The 21,484-nt window shown below is 46.1% G+C and overlaps 1 annotated feature.

Annotated features, from left to right (window-relative positions):
• Positions 5,529-8,346: an enhancer, noted in NCBI's record as "VISTA enhancer mm1485". NCBI's record gives its function as "enhancer in: limb[4/4]" and the evidence as "EXISTENCE:transgenic organism evidence [ECO:0001131][PMID:17130149]".

Genomic DNA, 21,484 nt, shown 5'->3' on the forward strand with positions numbered 1-21,484 from the left:
TTTGGGAAACTCTGCAAGTTTCAGGTTAACCCTGTGATGGGAAGCCAGAGATCTTGGAGCAGTAACACAGACATCAGGGACTATGGAAACTTCCCAACCAGAAAAGGCCCACCTTGGCTTGGTCTCTGGGCTTTGTTCTCCCATGTCATCCAATCCTCTGGTCTCAGGGTCTGGGAGCTGTACCCTACCTCTCTGAGCCTCCTTTATTAAAAAAGACAGCTTCTCCCTCCCTGGAATAATTTCTACCCAACCCTGCCCTCCTCTTCACCATCAGGTAAGAACAAAGGGACCTGAAATCTCAGTGTGTAGCCCAGTGTGAACCCAGTCCCACCAGCTTTCCATCACTGAGTCTCAATCCTCAGAGCCACCCTCTGACATTATTAACCTGCCTACTGAGCAAATGGGGAAACTGTGTCATGGAGGGGCTCAATAATGCGGCACAGGAGAAGAGGGATTAAAATTTGGGCTCATGGTAGAGTGCTTGCCTAACATACTCAATGCCTTGGGCTCAGCATTCAGCATTGAAAAAAAAAAAAAAAAAAAAAAAAAGAAAAGAAAAAAAATCAAACCAAACTGAAACACACACACACACACACACACACACACACCCCTCCACCCGTTGAAGCCATAAAATTTCCAAACCCAAGTCCAGCTCTTTCTGTCTTCACTTTATCTTCCAGGACTGTTTCCAAAGGAATATGCATATTGACTCTTTGACTCTTTGGGATGCTCCAGAGTTGAAAGATTCATTTGCTTTTCAGAGGAAGGAGGGTTCTTGCTCATCTATTCTTTGTCCATTTTGGTCTCACAGACACTTGGGATTCTCAGACTATGAGATATACGTGGGATCCCTGAAGGCTTTATGGCCAGAAGCAAAATGATTCAGGAAGAGAAAATAAAACTCATTTTAACTCAACTTAGTTGTCCAACGTTAGTTCAAAACTTCTAGAGTTGAGCTGGGTGGTGGTGGCGCTCGCCTTTAATCCCAGCACTTGGGAGGCAGAGGCAGGTGGATTTCTGAATTTGAGGCCAGCCTGGTCTACAGAGTGAGTTCCAGGCCAGCCAGGGCTACACAGAGAAACCCGGTTTTGAAAACAAAAACAATAACTTTCTAGAGTCTGACACCAGATTGTTTATTTTAGTCACATTGAAACACAACACGGGGCTGGCAAGATGGCTCAGTGGGTAAGAGCATTGACTACTCTTCCGAAGGTCCTGAGTTCAAATCCCAGCAACCATATGGTGGCTCACAACCATCTATAATGAGATGAGACGCCCTCTTCTGGTGTGTCTGAAGACAGCTACAGTGTACTTATTTATAATTATAACTAAATCTTTGGGCTTGAGCAAGCGAGGCTGATTGGAGCAAGCAGAAGTCCTAAATTTAATTCCCAACAACCACATGAAGGCTCACAACCATCTGTACAGCTACAGTGTACTCATATACATAAAATAATAAATAAATAAATATTTTTTAAAAAAAGAAGAGAAACACAACCCAATTTTGGAAAAAGTTTTCCGATGTCAGTGAACTCTGGCTGTGTGTACAACAAGGCTTAAGACAAGGTGGGGGGGGGGCAGGCTTGCACTGAAACTCTTTACAAACTACACATTTCTTCTCCCGTACAGACGGGCACTGTTGCCTCAGAAACAGTGCTCAAGATTTAAGGTCTAGAGAGAGTGACTGTTGTAAACACAGTGTCTGTGGGAGTCAAGATAGGCCTGGCCTAGGATAACATGAAGTCACTTAGGGTGCTGTAAACTGCAAGTAACACCGCTCATAAGGTTGGATGTATTAAACGTAGAAGCAATGCTTGGGGTCTAGGAAGAAAGGGTCTGAGACATAATTCCTGGGTGATATGGGGAAAGCCCACCTTTACCGATTCGGAGGTTCACCAGACAGATTGTAAGCCACACCCCTTCCCAGCATTCCTGGAGGAACACTAGACAACATCTCGTTTCTTTGAAGGGTTAAGGCTTCCTGCTTAACCTTCCCCAGCTTCTCCAGTGCTCATGTGTGTACACAGGTACATTTGGCCTTCAGTGGTCCTTTCTTCAGCACAGAGCAGATATATCCCGGCATGTGACAGGAGAGGGGCCTGTTGACATCCAGATTTCTAGGCTTTGGCCCAGACCCTCTGGCCTGGCCCTCTGGGGCCATAAGCCTACATGTGCACTGTGGGGAATCTTTTCACTCTAAGACTCCAGTGAGCCAGGATCCCAAAAGTCCCCTCCAGGAAGAGTCAAATCGGTTTGTGACTGTGCTTGCCTTTAAGCAAGGTGAGTCTGCCCTGACTTATACCTAAGGCCTTCATATCCCCAGGCCCAAACAATTGTCTCCATGGTCTTGGCTATGCTGAGCATGGGGGGAGAAGTATGCTCTGGGAAACTCAGGCTAGATTTTCAGACAGAACAAGCTTTCAGCAGAAGCCAGGACCTAAGAACACACATATTCCCATGGATTGTTCTCTTAACCTTCCTACCCCTGTGAGGCCAGGGTTTTCTTTATTTTTGTTTTTATTATTGTTTTAGACAAGGTCTCATGTAGCCCAGGCTAGCCTTGGAGTCCTGACCCTTCTGCCACTATTTTCTCCGTGCTAGGGTTTAGGCACATGTCACCACAACGCCATGCCTGGTGGCTTCTCATTATTGGATGTTCAGTGACATCCCCTCACGCTTGCTGACACGTTAGGGACATTCCTTAATTGCCATCTGAATCAACAAATTAATGGCAGAGAAGACAGACTTGCTAACAGCTAACAGTAATGCACCCAGAAGGGCATGAGTTCTAAATGTGCCACCGCCAGCAGGGACGGAAGGAGACAGACATCATGTCCCTGCTACTGTCACGGTGGTGTCGATGCTGCCTCCCTTCAAGTCTCTGTCCACTCAGAAGGCATCAGAGATGGTGTGTATTCTGTCATACATAGGTGGTGTGTAGACTGCCATACATAGGTGGTGTGTATGTCGTCACACATAGGTCCCTGTCTCCCTCTTCTCACTGTGCGTAGTAAACCTTCCAGAACCTCCAGGGCCCTTTCTGGTCCCCTCTTTAGCAGCATCTGGCAGCCTCTCCTTCCCCCATCCAACCTCTGCCCTGAGTCTGAGGGGAACCTGATCTTTTCTCCATCATTTGGTCATGAGTGTCTATGTCACTAGACAGTACAGTGTTTAGAATTGTGTAGTTTTGAAATCTGTCTCCAAAATATTTAGTACACTTACTTATTTGTGTATATGTATATGTGGGTGGGCATGCTTGTGCCATAGCATGTGTGTGGTACAGGGGACAACTTGCAGGAGTTGGTTCTCTCCTCCCACCATGGCCATCCCAGGGATCACACTCAGGCTGGCAAGCCTGGCAGTCAGTGCCTTCACTCACTGAGGCATTCACCAGCTCCTGAGTTTGACATTTCTATGCCTTTACTGTTTCAACATTTTTTCTTTTTGGTGATGTTGGGGGCTAACTCTAGGGCCTTACATGTGCTAGGCAAACATTTTATAATTTTTAAAATCTTTCTACTTCCCTCCCCCTCCTCCCTTTTTTCCTTTCTGTGGCTTTTCTTTTTCTTTTCTTTTTTCTTTTTGTTTTTTTTTTTTTTTTGGGTTTTTTTTTGTTTTTTGTTTTTTGTTTTTTTTTTTTTTTTGAGACAGGGTTTCTCTGTGTAGCCCTGGCTGTCCTGGAACTCACACTGTAGACCAGGCTGGCCTCGAACTCAGACATCCTCCTGCCTCTGCCTCCTAAGTGCTGGGATTAAAGGTGTGCGCCAAGACCGCCCTGCTTGAAACAGGGACTTATGAAGCTGACACTTCATACTTGAGCTTGAGTATGAAGCTGCATACTCCTGATCTTCCAGTTTCCACCTCTTGAGTGCTGGGTTACAGGCAAGCAGCCACATCTGGACAGCTTTTTGTAAAATGTGACACAGGATCTCACTGTTGCTCAGGCTGTGAGCTTGCTCTAATTCTCTTCTCTTCTCTTCTCTTCTCTTCTCTTCTCTTCTCTTCTCTTCTCTTCTCTTCTCTTCTCTTCTCTTCTCCCCTCTTCTCCCCTCCCCTCCCCTCCCCTCCCCTCCCCTCCTCTCCCCTCCTCTCCCTCTCCCTTTCTCCCTCCTCTCCCTCCCCTCCCCTCCCCTCCTCTCCCTCTCCCCTCCCCTCTCCCCTCCCTCTCTCTCTCTCTCTCTCTCTCTCTCTCTCTCTCTCTCTCTCTCTCCCTCCCTCCCTCCCTCCCTCCCTCCCTCTCCCCTTCATCCTAAGTAAATTTGATTGTAGGACTGCACAAGATCAGGCCAGGGCTACTTTTAGAGCCTGGATTTCAGCTCCACTCTTGCCAACCTCCTTTTCCAGTCTTTGTTTGGCTTTCTAGGTCTGGCCTTTTCTCTCTGGCCTTTCCTAAGAACCCCGCCTACCACCTCTTTGACACATAAGCACCACTTCAGAGACCTAGGCAGGGTAGCCACACATCTAGGCCAGGTACACATTCACACGTTACTGAAAGAAATCTGAAGTCCTTGCCACAAAGACCATCCAAGGCTCCCAGCTACTGAACCACGACTGAGCTCAGCTTGCCCGTGTAAGATACTTTGTCATCAAACCAAACCTGCCTAAGCTTCACCTGCAACCACTGTCCAAAAAGAACCAAGATATATAACAAGGACAAAATCATTTTAATAATAGGAAAATTTTACCAGACATATGATGTCTATTTTGAGCCTTTTCTTGTATTCACTTCTCTGTCATTTATTCTTCTCTGCACTCTCATGACTCTGGCATTTCTATTATCCTTTACAGCTGTAGAAATTGAGGCCCATAGAGGTCAAAGATGTCTTCCCCAGCACCAGAAAGCTGCTAAGTATGAGAAGCAGAAATCTCTGGTCTGGCCAGGTCTGCTCATTTTTCCACAGCTCCACTCCATTTCTCCCATGACCCACACTTCTGCCTGTTTCTTTCTGCTCCTGACTATCTCTGTCCCTATTTACAGCACTTTATACCAAGCTTTCCACAGATTGTCATTGGTGACCCATGATGTCCAGATATGTCATGGCCTGCCCTTCCTCTCTGCCCAGGATAATGTGGGTAAGATGAGGGAAGGAGATATGGCTTCTGTTGTTAAAGGATTAGGGACTGGGGATATAGCTGGGTTTGGTTATCTTCCTCCCAAGAAAGCAGAAGCCACTTTCTCCCTTTTCTTCCAAGAGGAATTATCTTTTGTACTCTCCCTATGTGTTTTTGAGACAGGTTCTAATTTTCAATTTGAGATCCTCTTGTCTTAACCTCCCAAGTGCAGAGATTGCAGACCCCCCCCCCCCTCCAAACCATAGTTGCCATCTTAATGGAAGTGAGGAGGTGCACTCCTTAAAATTCATCCTAAACTGAGCCTAGTTCCCGGTGTGCCAGAGAATTTATGGTGTGAATGTAATCAATAGTGAAGGAATCAATAGTTGGATCGGCTTTGCTTCCCAGGGTTTATTCAGTTAAGGAAATCTCTGAGAGGTTCGCATCTTGTCCTGAGTCAAGAACTTGAACTGTTGGATTGCCAAGCTGCTACTCCTGATGGTTTTCCTCTGCTGCTCCGGGGGTTCAGTTCCACCCACTGGGTGCTCAGTCCTCATTGTGAGCGGCTCCTCCCAAGGTTGAAGTTATCTGTTGCTTAGAGTCACCTCCCCAGCCTGATTCCACTCTCCACCAGGTGATCAAACCCTAAGCCTGTTTGCATGTAACGCCAGTGATCTAGCTCATAATGGCCTGACAGTTACTCTGGGGGGCCAGGTTCAAGGCAGCAGCTTAGTCAGCTCTTCCCTTCCCTGCCTTGTGCTCACCCATGGAGCAATACTTGCAGGCCAGATTGCAAGCTGAGCCTAGCAGAGCCCTGGTCTGAAGAGTTCCTCCTGGATGGCTGCAGGCTACCGCTAGGCTGAGTCACCTCCTCACCTTAATTCTCTTCTGATACCTTTCCTTTCTCTCCAGCTTTACTTGGCACCGTTTGGGTGTGGACTGTCTGTGGAAGCACGGGTGGGTCAGCTGAGCTGTCTGCCCAGCTCTCACACACAGGGCTGGATGCAGAGGCCAAAGGAGAGACAGGTTTGTTCTGCTGCCCCTGAAGCTTGCCTCCTAACACCCTCGGCAGGCTGGCTCTCTGTGAATGCGAATCCAGCTCAGGGCTTTGAAGCAAGAGTGGGTGGGGGCTGTGGAGCAGGTGCAATGCAGGGTGGAGTCTCAGGTAGAGATGAAGTGGACAGAGCCCATGGTGACTTTGGGTTCCAGGAGCTGCAGACTCACCTTGGTGCAGGAAGCGCCCCCTCTTCGATCCCTGAAACAAAAGAACTGACCCCAGAAGGCCAAGTCTGAAGTCACGTCCTGTGTGACAGTGCTATGGTGGGAATATAGTTGCCCCCAAATGCTGACTTACTAAGAGAGTCTGAGAAGCTAGAGTCATCTGTGAGATGACCGTGGCTCGCTGTGGACAGTGTTTCCACACTCCTGAAATTGAGCTCACTTCTGCCATGTGAGATTGGTTTGAGGAGACAACATAGTCAACATGATAAATGATCACCAGCCACATTTGTAAGAACAGTTAATATTGCACACCGTGGTGAAATAAATCCAAATGCAAGACAAAGCACTTAGAGTAAACCCTCCCCTTCCCCTGGGGGCCACCTCTGCCACCCATGCTTGTCCTTCCTCCCTGAGCTCTGCTGTGCTTGTTCTAGCAGTTCTGCATCAAGTGGAATGGTGCTTGTGGAAATCAGGAACTCTCCTGCCTCTCTAAGCTGCTTTCTTTCCCTTGGCCCCCATGCCTCCCTCCTCCTGTCAGAGTGCAGATCACAGGGCTCCCTTATGTGTTCAGCACCCCCCTTACCAAGCCCCTCCACCTGGTAATGATTTCCTATGGAGTCTCCCAGGTGTCTCCATGGGGACATTTCCTGCTCCAATCTCCATGGCAACTCTTCAGGTTGCCATGGTGACGCTTAAGTGATTATTTGGAGACCCTTAAATAAATCACCCATAGTGGTATATGCTAGAAGCATTTGGCTCTGGTTCTTGTGTTGGGGGCCAGGATTGGGGCCCAGGCTTGCAGGCAGAAACTGGAGGGAGGAGGGGTCACAGCCTGTTTTCCTGAATCTAGCGCTATGAAGCACTCTCTCTGGCACAATTGTAATGGGGTCTTTTGTGAGATAGTTCAAGGACAAGAGGTCTCTGGTTTGTGTAGACCGTGAATAGGACGATTCTGCGGCAAAGTGGGCACCTGAGTCTGATCAGGATGACAGGCACTGTCATAGGAACCTCAAATTACGAGAGAGGAAGGTCTGGGCTCCAGACCTTTACTCTTTGATGCTTAAGTCAGAGGGAGTTGGGTCTTGAATTCACTTTCTTCTGTATATTTTGTGTGTTTTTAATTTTGGTGCTAAGGATGTAACCCTTAGATGTGTTCTATAACAGAGGCATGACTCCAGCCTAACTGATTTTTTATGAGTAATTTTGGTTTATTTTTACAAATTATTATTCTCTGTATGTGCACAAGTGGAGGTCAAAAGACAATTTTGTGGGGTCAATTGTTTTCCCTGCATGTTTATGTAAATTCTGTGGCTTGAACTTAGGGGTTCAGGTTTGTGCAGCAAGCCTTTACCCACTGAGCCATTTCATAAGCCCGTGGCTTGTATTCTTTTATCCTTTTTTCCTTTTTAAATATTTATTATTTTATGCATATGGGTGCTTTGCCAGCAGGTATGTTTGTACACCACATATGTGCCTGGAAAGGCTGGAAGAAGGTGTTGGATACCCTGAGAGTGGAGTTTTAGACAGCGGCGAGCCTCCATATGATTGCCTGGAATTGAATACTGGTTCTCTACAAGAACAGCGAGTGCTCTTAACTACTGAGTCAGTTCTCAAGCCCCCTTCTTGGCTTTGTTTCTTTTTCAACACAGTGTCTTAAGTGTATTATCTGGCTGTTCTGGAACTTGCTCTGTAGACCAGGGTAGCCTCAAATTCACAGAGATTTGCCTGCCTCTGTTTTTTGAGTGCTTGAATGAAAGACTTTTACCATCAAGCCTGGCTTGGTCTTGCACTTTTTAAGTGTTTATGGTTCACTCTGCTTCGGGCTAGTATTGAAAATGAACTCTATGCAACACATCAAACCTCACATTGCTTATGTCTCCCTGGGGAGACAGACAGCTAGCAAATGAAACTCCATTGTCATGGCTAGAGGGCTAAAGATGGCTAGATCAGCTATAGTCTGCAATGACACCAGTGCTGGGAGGCCTGTGTCACAGTCATGGTCACAGTCATGGTAATGGGCTCAAGAACATTCCAGAGAGGGAGGAGGGGAGGTAGGAATTGGCCAAGACTCGATGCTGAGCAGTAATGACCAGCATGTGTTTGCTGACGCACACACAGAGACTTCTGCCTCTGAGAGACTCCTGGGGCCTGCAGAGTAGTCACTAGAACTTGAGACTTGACATTCTGGTCTAGGTCCATTTCTGCTGGACCAGTGGGTTTATTGTCAAAGTGACAAATTCATATCTGCCAGGTAGTATTTCACAGATGGCTGAATGAGTCGCTGATACATTTGTTCATTGCAGGCTAGCTAGAGAATGTCATTGTTGTTTAAAGTGTGTGTGTTTGTGTGTGTGTGTGTGTGTGTGTGTGTGTTGCATGTGTCTGATATATGTCCAAACATGTTTGTGTGAGTGTGAGCATGGGTGTTGTGGGCAGAGGATGATGTCATCTGTTGGTCCTTACTTTCTACCTTGAGCTAGCGTCTCTTTGGATTTAGCTTTATTGTGTACAGGGACAGGTGTGTGCATGCCTCTGCTTGCATGTGGAGGTCAGAGGAAACCTGTGTGGGGTCATTTCTGTCCTTCTACCCTTGCATGCGTTCCCAAGCACATCCTTAGGTCATCAGGCTTCACGTGCAGTCCTTCCATCAACTGAGCCATTGACGTGCATCCTCTGTGATGTTTTCATCCCTGGGTATGCCTGGATAAGTGGTCCTGGCATTTCTATTGATTGTCTTGCCTCTGTGTCCCAGCTCAGCAGAGGAGCACTAGGATTCCAGACACACACAGGGCACAAGGCTTTACACAGATGGACTCTGGGGATTCAAATGTAGGTTTTAAGCTTGTGGTGAAAGCACTTTACCCAGTAAGCCATTTTCCCAGCCTAGCTTCTTATTTTCCTCTCCTTTGTTTTTGTTTGTTTATTTGTTTGTTTGTTTTTTGAGACAGGGTTTCTGTTTGTAGCCCTGCATGCCCTGAAAAATCACTCTGTAGACCAGGCTGGCCTAGAATTCACAGAAATCTGCCTGCCTCTGCCTCCTGAGTATTGGGATAAAGGTGTGTGCCATCACCACTCAGATTAATAAGAAAAATTATTAATATTTGATAAATTGATAATGGTGCTTCAAAGGTCTTGCCAATTGTATTCTAAGTCAATATCAGATGGTAAAGAGGTCAAGTCATCGTGGAGCTGACCTTCTAGAATGTACTAAATGGGGCTGGTGAGATGGTGCAGCCTGTAAAAGTGTGTGTTACCACGCCTGATGACCTGAGAGAAAGGAGAGAACCAACAGCTACAAGTTGTCCTCTACCTTTCCACTGGAGACTGGGCATGTGTGTTCTTACATATGTGAGCATGGGCACACAGAGACAAGCATAAACCAATATAGAAATAATACATGTAAAATAAATTAGAAAGCACTTGACTATTCTGCCCAGAAAATAGTGGAGCTGTCTCTTCTAGGGACACAGGTAGGCACTAGATCTCAGGTAAGAAGATAACCAAACTTCTACTTGACACAGTACATAAGACGTTCTTTTCTGATTAAAGACCCATACAGGGTCAGGGGTCAGAGGCTCAGTAGTAGAGCACATGAGAAGCATGCACAAAGCTTTGGGCTCTATTTCCAGCACAAAAACCAAAACTAAAACAAACCCTCCAGTGGCCATTTAGGGGCTCATACCATGGCTGACCAGCACTGTCCACCACTCATGAGGTAGGGGCCTCCTCAATTCACTGGGGCCTAAGGAGCCACTTGAGTGCCAAGTCTCGCAGCCAGAGAAACAGAGAGGAGGCCTTGTCCTTTAAGGAGAGTCCCCAGAGTCACTTGACACTTGTGTTTACATCCCTCAGCCAGTCCTTAGGTAGCCAGGCCTGGTAGGAGGAGGCTGGAGAATGTTTCACCGATGGGTGGCCCTGTGCCTGGCTATCAACAGTGTGGTTAGCAGAGAGACAACAGGACAGAAGGTGGGAAAAAGGCATATCTTAGCCCCTAGTGTCTGAAAGTCTTTCACATTCTGGGTTTGACCAAGGGCAGGTTATGCCCCTACACATACAACGCTGCTGGGGTACATTGAGACCAAGGACCACTCCAGAAAAAAAAGGCAAGGTAGACTTCAAATGCTTCATCTCCAAGGCCTTTTGCTTTCTTACAAATGTTAGGCCTGTGTATAGGTGACATTTAAATCAGACCACATTCTCTTAGCAATAGCAAGCCATTTGTGGTTGTTTAAACAGGTATAGCCACCATAGACTCATATATTTGAATGGTTGGCCGTAGGGAATGGCACTATTATGAGGTGTGGCCTTGCTGGAGGAAGTATGACACTGTGGAGACAGGACTATATATGCTCAGATATGCCCAGTGGAATACACAGTCCCATTCTGCTGTCTGAAGATCAAGATATAGAACTCTCGGCTCCTACATCAGAATCCACGATGTGATTGTGTCCACCATGGTGATAAATGAACTAAACTTTTGGTATTGTAAGTCAGTCTCAATTCAATGTTATAAAAGTTACTATGGTCATGATGTTTCCTCACAGCAACGAAATACAATCTAAGACACCATCCAAAACACTCCTGGGCTGATGACTGTCAAGAAGTGTTGAGTCACCAGCTAACACCATTTTCAACCCACTATGTTCTCACACAAGTACCAGCTGGGTATGGAACAATGCATATCAGGGCCCCTTCCCTCGTGGAGTTAATCTAGTCCTTGTAGGACAATCATGGGCGTGTACTGGTACATGACTTTAGTTCCAGCCTTAGGGGGCCAAGATGAGAAGATCTCTGAATTCAAGTCCAGACTGTTCTAAAAAGTTCCAGGACAGCCAGGCTACACAGAGTAACCCTGTCTTGAAGAAAAAAAAATAATAATGATAAAAAATATTATTATAATTATAATATATCTAATATAATTATATAATAGAATCTAGTAATTATAATATGACATATATTATTATAGTATATATAGTATATAAGTATAATCATATTATATTTATCATTATTTATTATTATTTTAATAAGTACAGTAAAGAGAGAACTAGGAAAATTAATCTTAATTTAACACAACATGTCAAAATGTCATTTCTCCAGCAGTCAGCATAAAAACTCATAAATGAGACATTTTATATTATTTGTCCTGGTTTCAGAAATCCAGTGAAAATTCAGGACTCAATACCTCATAGACCAAGGTTGGCCACTAGGGAACTTTCCAGTAAATTCCTCTTGGGGCTTACTCTGAGCAGAATTCCTGTGTTATGTAATAAATTTGTTAATGATGCCATGGTCCGTGTCTCTATTAAAAAGAAAAACTCTTATTTAGTTCATCTGGAGTCCACTGTTCAAAATGAGTACCGTGGTTCCAAAATGGAATCACATCGCCATTCATGAGGCAGGTAAGGGAAGAAGCTTGGCTCTCCTCTCTCACCGAGAAAGCAGCAGCTGGGATCTGAGGCCTCACAATGATTGTGGAAGCCAAGGCTGCAAAGGTCTCCAACCAACCAGTTGGCAGCTTCCATTCAGGGTTGGACTCTCCTGACAGGCCTTGCTCAGAGATTACCAAGTAGGACAGCAGTCATATGCTTTGCTCGGATGGCTAGCCTGGGTCCTCTGCTCAGGGTACATCCTCAGGAGTCTGTGCCTAAGAGGAGAAGACCCTAAAGGGACAGCTTGGAAGTCAGAACACCACCCACCAGTGTCAGAAGGACCTCTGTCTTCAGCTTGATGGAGCCTGCTGCTGTGCAGAGCCTGTCTACAAGAGAAGGGTCCTGAATGCACCATCGTGATCTGAAACCACAGGAGGGAGAATGAATGGCACATGGCATCTATATCAGAGCACCATGTTTGATGGGGAGAGGTGTGGCTGGCAGTGGGAGGTGGCAGCAGGACTGCTGATACCAGGAAGGATCTTAGGGGTGATGTCATACTCTGTGACATGCTCCTTTCAGCCATCACACTGGCCCCTGCAAACTAATTCCCAGAATGCCACACATGGACCTGTACACAAAGCTCACAGGAACACACCTGGGCATCCATCCAACCAAGTGTCCACTTGACAAGCACCTGACAGGACATACCTCTCATTTCAAGGGGGTCACAAGCAAAATGGCCTGGGTTTGCCCCTGCTCCTTTCCACTGCTCTTTGCTATAGTATTTATTATATATATAGTATTTATTATATAGCTCTTTGCTATAGTATGTATTTGTGCTCCTTGGTCTGACCAGGCCTATGTCTTCTTACAAGACAATCATGCATGGAAGAAGTTGTGTATACGTACACATGTGTAACCTTGTGGGTCTCCTGGACTTCATGGGGGAGTGATATGTCAGTGATAATGGAAAGCCTGAGCCAACCTTAGTTAATGGCTTAGATCCGTTGTTATGACTCGGGCTAGCTCATGTAGTAAGGGAAAATGAAGAAAAAGACATTTTTCACATCACAGATGCTCTGAAAGTTCAGCCTGGTGGATGCAGAGAGAACACAGTACTTAATTACAAATTTCAGTTTATGATAGGGCCTTCCTCTGTGCGATAACTTTGCCTCCATCTTAGGTCATCCTCCTCCTCCATGAACAGAGGAATAGAATTACAAGTGTGTGCCTCCACTCATAGCCTGTTAAGTTAAATTTGAAAACTTTGCCTTGAGGGAAAAGAGCATGAGGCCAGGAATTGCTGATTTGCAGTTAAGTGTGGTTAGTACAAGCCTGTAATCTCAGTAGTGGGAAGGCTGAAACAGAAGTATCTTGAAGAGAAGAGCCAGCCTGGGCTAGAGAAAAACTCTATGCCATCACAAAAGAAAAAGCTATTCCATGGCTGCTCCAAACACCCATGGCCACTCTGAGAGCCTTAGCCACTTGAACTCAGAGCTTTGGAAATCAAAGAGGGGAACTCTGAATAGTGTATGTATTCTAGAAAATATTGCTTCAGTTTTGTGATATTTTGGTTTTGTTTTCTTTTCCCACAACTGTCTCTATAATCATTTAACCCATGTATGAAGCAATCCTGGAACACTATGTGAACCTGGCTGGCCTCAAACTCATAGAAATCTGCCTACCTCTTCCTTCCATTGTGAAAGGCATGTGCCACCACACCAGGACAGACTGTTGTTTCTTGCAGGATGGAGAGAATTAGACCACCTGGGCCATTACAGAAGTGATCCTGGGGGACACAGAAAGGAAAGAGGGACCAGTTCCCTGCTTTTTACATCACTGTTCAGGGAGGAAAGACAACAATAATAATCCATGTGGTCAGGAGACAGAAGGAGAACACACCCAAAGATGCTCCAGAGGGAGGGAGCTGTGGCCATGAGTATTTCTTCCTGGCCCTGGGCCAACCCCACTGAACACATCCATCACAAAGGGCACATTGTCTCAGGAGCAAGGCCTCCAGGACAGTGGCTTTCATTGCTCTTCTGTGCTGCATGGTCCCACAGACCCCAAGAGCTCCCAGGAGAGGGAAATAATTGTTAGTAGCCTAAGAAGCGATAGAAGAATTTGTCCAAGTCCTCTACCTGCCCCTTCACAGTCCACTTTACTCCTCCAAAAGCCTACCGCTGCCAGCCTGGGTAAACGCTGACATGTTCAGGTCCCTTCTACTGTGCAACTGTTTTCTGCCTGAACCTAGGAGGGCTAGCGCTCTGCATTCTTTGGCTCTGGGTGTTGGGATAGACTGATCACATATTAGAGGTGTGTGGGTGACAGCATACAGCAGTGCAGTTTACTTGGAGCAGTTGGGCATCATCCAGGATACCTAAAGTAGATTCTAAGATTCAGTGAGAATTCTACAGGTCATAAGGACTGGCTTGACTTTGGTCACAGGAAACCGCCTCTTGGGGACACATAGAAGCAGACAATAAAAACAGTTAAGAAGGCAGCTATAGAAGAGTTTGGGCTCACAAAGGTCTCAGCCCTGTTGCAAATTCCTGAGAACCACATTAACTTAACCCGTTTTTCAGGTGACAGTTTGAGCCCGACTTTCTTGGTTTCTATAGTTGCTGGGAAGCAAAAGTAAAATAACAAAGGTCCCAAATCCCTCAAATGGAACAAAAGCCTGATTTACATGAGATTGTCAGGTAGGGAGGTATGGACATGCCTTGGCAGCTGACACACAGACAAAGCAAGAACATGTGGCTGGCTCTGCATAGACAGGTGAGATGACAAGCACTCCTCAAGGTCCCCACAGTGTGACACAGGCTTGTGCAGCAGCCAGGTGCTGCTTCCCATCTGAGGAGCTGTGCTTTGGGCACAGGTGATGCTAACCAGACTTCTGTTAGGGGCATCAAATGCTTTTATTGAGCTGCAGACAGGGCAAGGAGCCAAGGCCAGGAATGGTACACTGAACTCTGTGGCAAGAAGTAGGCCACAGAGGCCCTTGGGTGGGTGTTGATGTCTGTAAGACCTAGGGACACAATGGCCTTGATCTATGTCCAGCAGTGACCATTAGGAGTGCACTTAACCTAGCAGTGCTTGTGTGCTGTCTGGGTCATGGACAAAGGCAGCTCAGGGAACTGCAGCCATTCACAATCAAGTCAGTGAGGGAACAGGAAGAAACCCAATGGACTGAGTTGGGCTATGAGAGGGGGCCATTCATTTAGAGATAAAGTCAGGAAGGGAATGGTCCTTGCTCTCAGTAATGATCCCTAACCCAGGTCCTTCTTCTGGCTGCCTCTCTCTGAGATGAGGCTTTGCCTCCCCTTGGGGAGGGCAGCATGCAGAGCCCGGAGCTCTTGCTGTTCTCCATGGTGGTGATGCACACCACAGCCTCGCTGAGAACAGCCACATTGCCAGGCTTCAGGGTGTAGTTGAAGTAGACTGCCATTTTGGTTTTACAGCAAGGTTCCCTGAGACATTAGTAATAGAAGTTGTCCTTCACAGATGGTCTTCTGAGTCACATTTTAATAATTATGGAGGTTTATGGATACACCTGCCCAAGCACACAGGAAGACCAGAGGACATTTGTGTTAGTTCTTGATACCATAAAGTTCTCAAGGAAGACATCCGGTTATCCGTGCTTTATCCATGTTGTGTATATTCTTTCCACGCCAAGAACAAATGCTTGCTATAGTGAAAATACAAGTTTCATAAATGCTGTCCATGGGTGATGCGTGTCGAGGCTGGAGGTGGAGGACTTAAAAGCACCTATAGAGACTCCCCTTTGCTGCACTCTACACCTCTGGACGTAACTAGGTTCTTGCATTTTCTTCCTCTGTGGCTCCTAGGGCTAGGATTGAACCTAGGGCACTGTGAGTGCTAGGCAACTGCTCTACCACTGAGCTACATCCCAGGTTGGGAACTCCATTCATCCTCTACAACAATTACAGGGCAGATTAGGTGAAGAGACTCAGCTGGCGATTTGACCACCCCAAGAATGGTCCTTGAGACTGGCTGACAGAATACTTTCAAGACTGGGGATGGTTAGCCATCTTGGAGAGATAAGGAGGGGGCTCAGTTCACATCGTGCACTAAGGACAGTTTAGCCTGGGAAAGGCTGGTATGAAACTATTGTTTAAAAGATTTATTTTATACACACACACACACACACACACACACACACACACACACACACACACGAGTACAGTGTTCAGACATACAAGAAGAGGGCATTGAACCCTATTACAGATGGCTGTGAACCACCATGTGGCTGCTGGGAATTGAACTCAGGACTTCTGGAAGAGCAGTCAGTGCTCTTAACTGCTGAGCCATCTCTCCAGCCCTGAAACTATTATCTACCTGCCCAAGTGTGAGTCAGGCTATTCTTCCCATCTGGGTGCATTTACCAAACCAGCCATACACCATGCCGAGGACCTGTGGATGAGGAAGGTATAGCCAGGCTCAAGCTCCTTCCAGGTACTAAGATGAACAAGGACACCCAACTCAGTATAGTAGTATCTTTGTAGTATGTCCTAAAGACTCACCTAATTTTCTAGTGTCTACAGATGGCCCTTTCTAGGTCAGGGTCAGCTCAGAGGAAGAACGTGTCCTACACACACACACACACACACACACACACACACACGAGTACAGTGTAGCTGTCTTCAGACACAACAGAAGAGGGCATTTGATCTTATTACAGATATTTGTGAACCATCATGTGGTTGCTGGGAATTGAACTCAGGACCTCTGGAAGAGCAGTCAGTGCTATTAACTGCTGAGCCATCTCTGCAGCCCTGAAACTGTCCTATGGCAGAGTAATCAAAGCCTCTGCTCTGCTTCTCTGGATGTTGAGCTTTTAAAAGCCCTGGTTTGTCAGCAACCGTCTGGAAACCCACAGGATTGCCTCCTCCACACATTTACTCTCTGGCTCACCTCTAGTCTCAGAAAGTCATACAATTCCACAAACCATAAACGATCACCTGGAAGAAACACTTCCTTAATATCCTCTGAGATCTGCCAGGATAAAAGGGTAACTTCAACTGTCCCTCTCATGTCCCAGGCTTGCACAGGCATGCTCTCCACCAGAGACATGTGGCCTGTGCTGTAGCTCCTTGCACTGTGGCTGCCCTGCAGCTTCCCCCCAGCGCTGCTGAGATTAAGAAACTTTTCTTTCTTCTTCTTCTTATTTATTTATTTATTTTTATATGTGACTTCACTGTAGCTGTACAGAAGATGGTTGTGAGCCTTCATGTGGTTGTTGGGAATTGAATTTTTAGGACCTTTGCTTCCTCTGGTCAACCCTGCTCGCTCCAGTCATCCCCGCTTGCTCCTAGTTGGCCCCGCTTGCTCAGTCCCTGCTTGCTCTGGCCCAAAGATTTATTTATTATTATACATAAGTACACTGTAGCTGACTTCAGATGCACCAGAAGAGGGCATCAGATCTCATTACTGGTGGTTGTGAGCCACCATGTGGTTGCTGGGATTTAAACTCAGGACCTTCAGAAGAGTAGTCAGTACTCGTACCCACTAAGCCATCTTGCCAGTCCCAAGAAACTTTTGTTTTCAAGGATTCATTATCCTACTTCAGCCTCCAGGAGGATAATCTCAATTCTGTAATTTACCAGATGTGCCTAATCTACATTGCCATCCTAGATGAGAGGTGACAGATCTTCTCCAACCCTGACATTAAGTACTGCTGGGGTATGATCCTAAGACCTGGAGAGCAGAGAGGACACCAGAGCCCTGCATAGATGCCTGGCAGTCCAAGACAAGTCAGAATGCCTACCTCACACACCTGTCCCAACACGTCTCCAGACCCCATTATGATGGAGGTGATCCAGTCCACCTAATACAACAATGTGCTGGAGGACAAAGGCGGAGTGCAAGAGCTGGAGAGATGGCTTATAGCCTAAGAGCTTTTGTTTCTCTTTCAGAGGACCTACTTGGTACCTAAAATCATCTATAGCAGGGGATCTGATTCCCCCTTCTGGCCTTTGAAGGAATAACAGGGTGGTCATATACACATTTTCAAGGTAAACTAAGGGTGAGGAACTAAGCTTGGGGTGAGATTATCCAGGGTGGGAAAAGTTCATTGGCTGAAAGCTAAGGTATGAGGTGCCTCATTAGCATAGAGAGGTGGCCCAGGTGTTGGGTATGTGACTGATCACCTTTGTTGGGGGTCACCTGGTTTCCAGTACTCTTGCCGGTCTCAAGTTTTGAGATGTCTAGGATTTGAACATGGTCTGCCTTGACAGTTCCATGCCGGTTCCTCATGTGGCATGGTCCACAGGCACTACATATGGCCATGCCTCTTTTGGCCTTTATATGTCATGCTCTCAGCAAGACTAAAGATGATGTAACATGTGACAGCCTTTGAACTCATCTCCACAAAAGTGCCCTTGATGTCCTATCAGGACCGCGCTAATTTATACTCTCAGCCTCCTCCTGGATGCCAGCAGCACTGGATGTGCCGAAACAATGCTCTGAAGCCCTCCTCGGTGCATCCTCGGCAGGAGTGGAACCCCAGTCTCTGTGGGGAAATGCCCTTCTCAGTGATACCTAGACCAGGGCATTTTCTGTGCTCAAATTTTAGAATAAACATAAGAAAGTTCATCTTCTTGATTGCACCATACTTTTGTTAGATACAATTTCTAGCCCCAAGTCACCCTGGTGCTTTGTCCCTGAACCACACAGCCATGTTCATTTTTTTCTATCACATCCTGCACACAGTCATGAAGGTCTGTACACAATGTGACTTCCTCAGCTCTCACTGGCTTCTGAGCCTGAAGCACTTAACATTTGGTGAGTTCATAACTCTCTGCTTTTGACTTAAGCTGTTGATAGTGAAGGTTCTTAGGTTCTCGGCTTGAAGACTTATAGAAACTCTCACCGTCTCTACACAGTGATGTACAAATAACCACCAGGTCCTAATCTACAACCACGAGACTGGAAAGCCTGCAGCCAGATGAGGTCCATGTTGAGGCAGCAGAAGTCTCTGCAATGCTCTCTGCAGTGGGATTCACTGTTACTGTTTCCAAGATCATCTCTGGGACTCTAAAACTTCACCATCCCTCTGTAAACCGAGGGTTTTATCCAGAGAGGAGTATGAATCCTGAGTCCTCTTTGTTGAAATGGGCTTAACTTAATCATGAAAGATACACCTCAGATCCTGGATAAATCCTGCTCAGTCACCCACATAGTTAGCAACCACGCATTGATCAGATGTGTGTGGGCATCCACATTTCTTCACACTAACTCATTCTCCGTGTTTTAGGAACACACGCCTGCAGAGGAAACATCAGGTCACCTCTTCTTCAGATCTGATTCTTTAGCATGACTTACCACCCCCTAATTATTCCATTTTCAGCACCTTTATGGTTGAGAATAAGACTTGTATATATTGCAATTCTCTCTGCTTGAAGCAAAGCTACATGGTTAATAACTTGAAGGGTCCTTATGGTCTGTTTTTGCCCGCCAATTCAGCAAGTGACAATTGAGCTGATAGAGTCAGGTCATCTGAGGGTCCTGCCTCAACCTCATCACCTGTAGGCACAGCATTGGCAGCAAACTCCGACCATGCTGCCTGCAGGTGAAATTTGCGGTTACTGTCTAGTTGTATGGTCACATGATCCACAACAGATTTCCCATGCCCCTTTCATTTATTCTCATCTGGACCTCCTCATAATCTATGGGGCAGTGAATAAACCTCTGTGAGCTGGATATAGGGTACTAGTCTACGTCTGGATAATTTTGGAATGGCACCTTCTTCACACATGCCTTTTAGCTGTAATTGAACAACACCCAAAACAACTCTTGAGCAGATAAACTCTTCAGGACCTTATCTGAAGTGTCACAGCCAAAAGACTGGTAGTCCCTCTCCATCAGGGGCTTCTCACTGAGACACTAAGTAATGTTTCCTGAACAATACTGCCCTCTGCTGGTTATATATATATATATACATATATATATATATATACATACACATAGCCTTGTCTATCTGGCCCGAGAAGATGACTATGTAGTATAGCAGGTAGTTTCTATAAAATGTAGGCCATGCTTTGGTTCTTTCAACTAGCATATGCCTCTGTATCCTTATTCAAGACCCAAGAAATCCATAGGGAGCAACTGCTATCCAAACAGAGCAATAGGTGACCCTGACATATTCTGTGCAAATTCTTTCTCAGGACCAGTCAGTCACTTTACTCCAGGTGTGAAACTGAGATTCCCCAATGGACCTCCTTGTGTAAGAACAAATGATTAACAGAGGAAAGAAGACCGCTGTTATGTCTGTAGCATATTATCTTCAGCAATGCTTCTGCTTGTTGTGGAGTCTGCGGCAGCACCGCACTGGAGAGAGGACCCTATGCTTTTGGGTGTGGTCTGTCTGGATAACAGCATGATATCAATAAAGTGTTTCATGTCCGGTTTCCCATTACATATTGGGGGGGGGTGAGGACTCAGTCAGTGGCCAAAGCCCTAGACAGTAAACTGACAGAGTAACTCTTGCTCACCAACATATCCTCCCTCCATGTTGTTGTATCCCCCACTGGGACCACTTGCTGGTGTTCTGAGTAATTCTTGTCTCCATTTGTTTTGTACCTCAAGCTTATTTTTTGATGCTTTCTTTTCTTCTGGAAGAAGAAGCCAACAGACTCATAGGTCAGATTGGGGCTGCATCACCTGCAGGTCAGTTGGTATTTATTTCATTGTTGAGTTCACAGTTCAAAGGGAGTGTCTTTTCCAGAGAAGGCCTTGACCCCAGAGTAGAGAATGTCATTCTTTGAAGTGGTCTCTGACTTCTGTTGGTCTCCTCAGTTCTCTCCAGAGGTGTTGCCAGAAAAGGAAAGAAAGTCAGGACCAGAAACAGCATAGTTGGCTCACTGGCTAGATAAAGTTAGGGCTTATTCACAATGAGGAAACCAAATTTGAGGAAGAAAATCCATCCAAGGGATTCTGTGGTTACCAGGGTCAGCAGGGGGCTCCTGATGCAGCAGGTCTTTCTGCAGGACACTCTCTTCCTGGGCTGTGGCCAGTTCCATCTCATACTGCAGTTTCTCAGACCTGGGAGAGGAAGGCAGTTAGGGACCTGCCATGTTAGCTCTCAGGCTGCTACCTCCCACCACTCAACTCTACTGGTCACTCAACACGGATCTTTTGATTGCAGTCACTGATTGTATCCCTAAGAAAAAGAGTCACAGAGTGGTGGGGCCTAGAACTTTTCTCAGCCTTAACCCCATGTCAGAATTTGATATGAGCACTGTATATTCTCTGTTCTATGGGAAAGAATGAAACTTTTCCTTACAATCCTGGGCTATCATTTTATAAAGGTGACATATCATAGTCAATAGTACATGAGCAATCTACATATTCTTTATGATGATTTGCTGAAAGACCACTTTATTTTGTACACACACATGACACAGCCTTGCAACCTGGGCACCTTAACATGAGGCTAACTCAGTCCTCCTGCTCAGAGAATACCTTGCACCCAATCAACATGCAAGACAGAGCCTGCAAGGCTGGAGCAGCATTTCTTGAACTGAGTGCTTGAGAACAATGGCCCTGCACAGGTTCAGGCACTAAATAGAAACCTGAACAGCATTTTCAACAAATGGTGCTGGTTCAACTGGCAGTTGGTCAACATGTTGAAGAATGCAAATTGGCCCATTCTTTTTTTTTCTTTTAAATTCTTTTTTATTATATATTTTCCTCAATTACATTTCCAATGCTATCCCAAAAGTCCCCCATACCCTCCCCCCCCACTTCCCTACCCACTCATTCCCATTTTTTTTGGCCCTGGCGTTTCCCTGTACTGGGGCATATACAGTTTGCGTGTC

Source organism: Mus musculus, chromosome 14, assembly GCF_000001635.26.
Source record: "Mus musculus strain C57BL/6J chromosome 14, GRCm38.p6 C57BL/6J".
Lineage (NCBI taxonomy): Eukaryota > Metazoa > Chordata > Mammalia > Rodentia > Muridae > Mus > Mus musculus.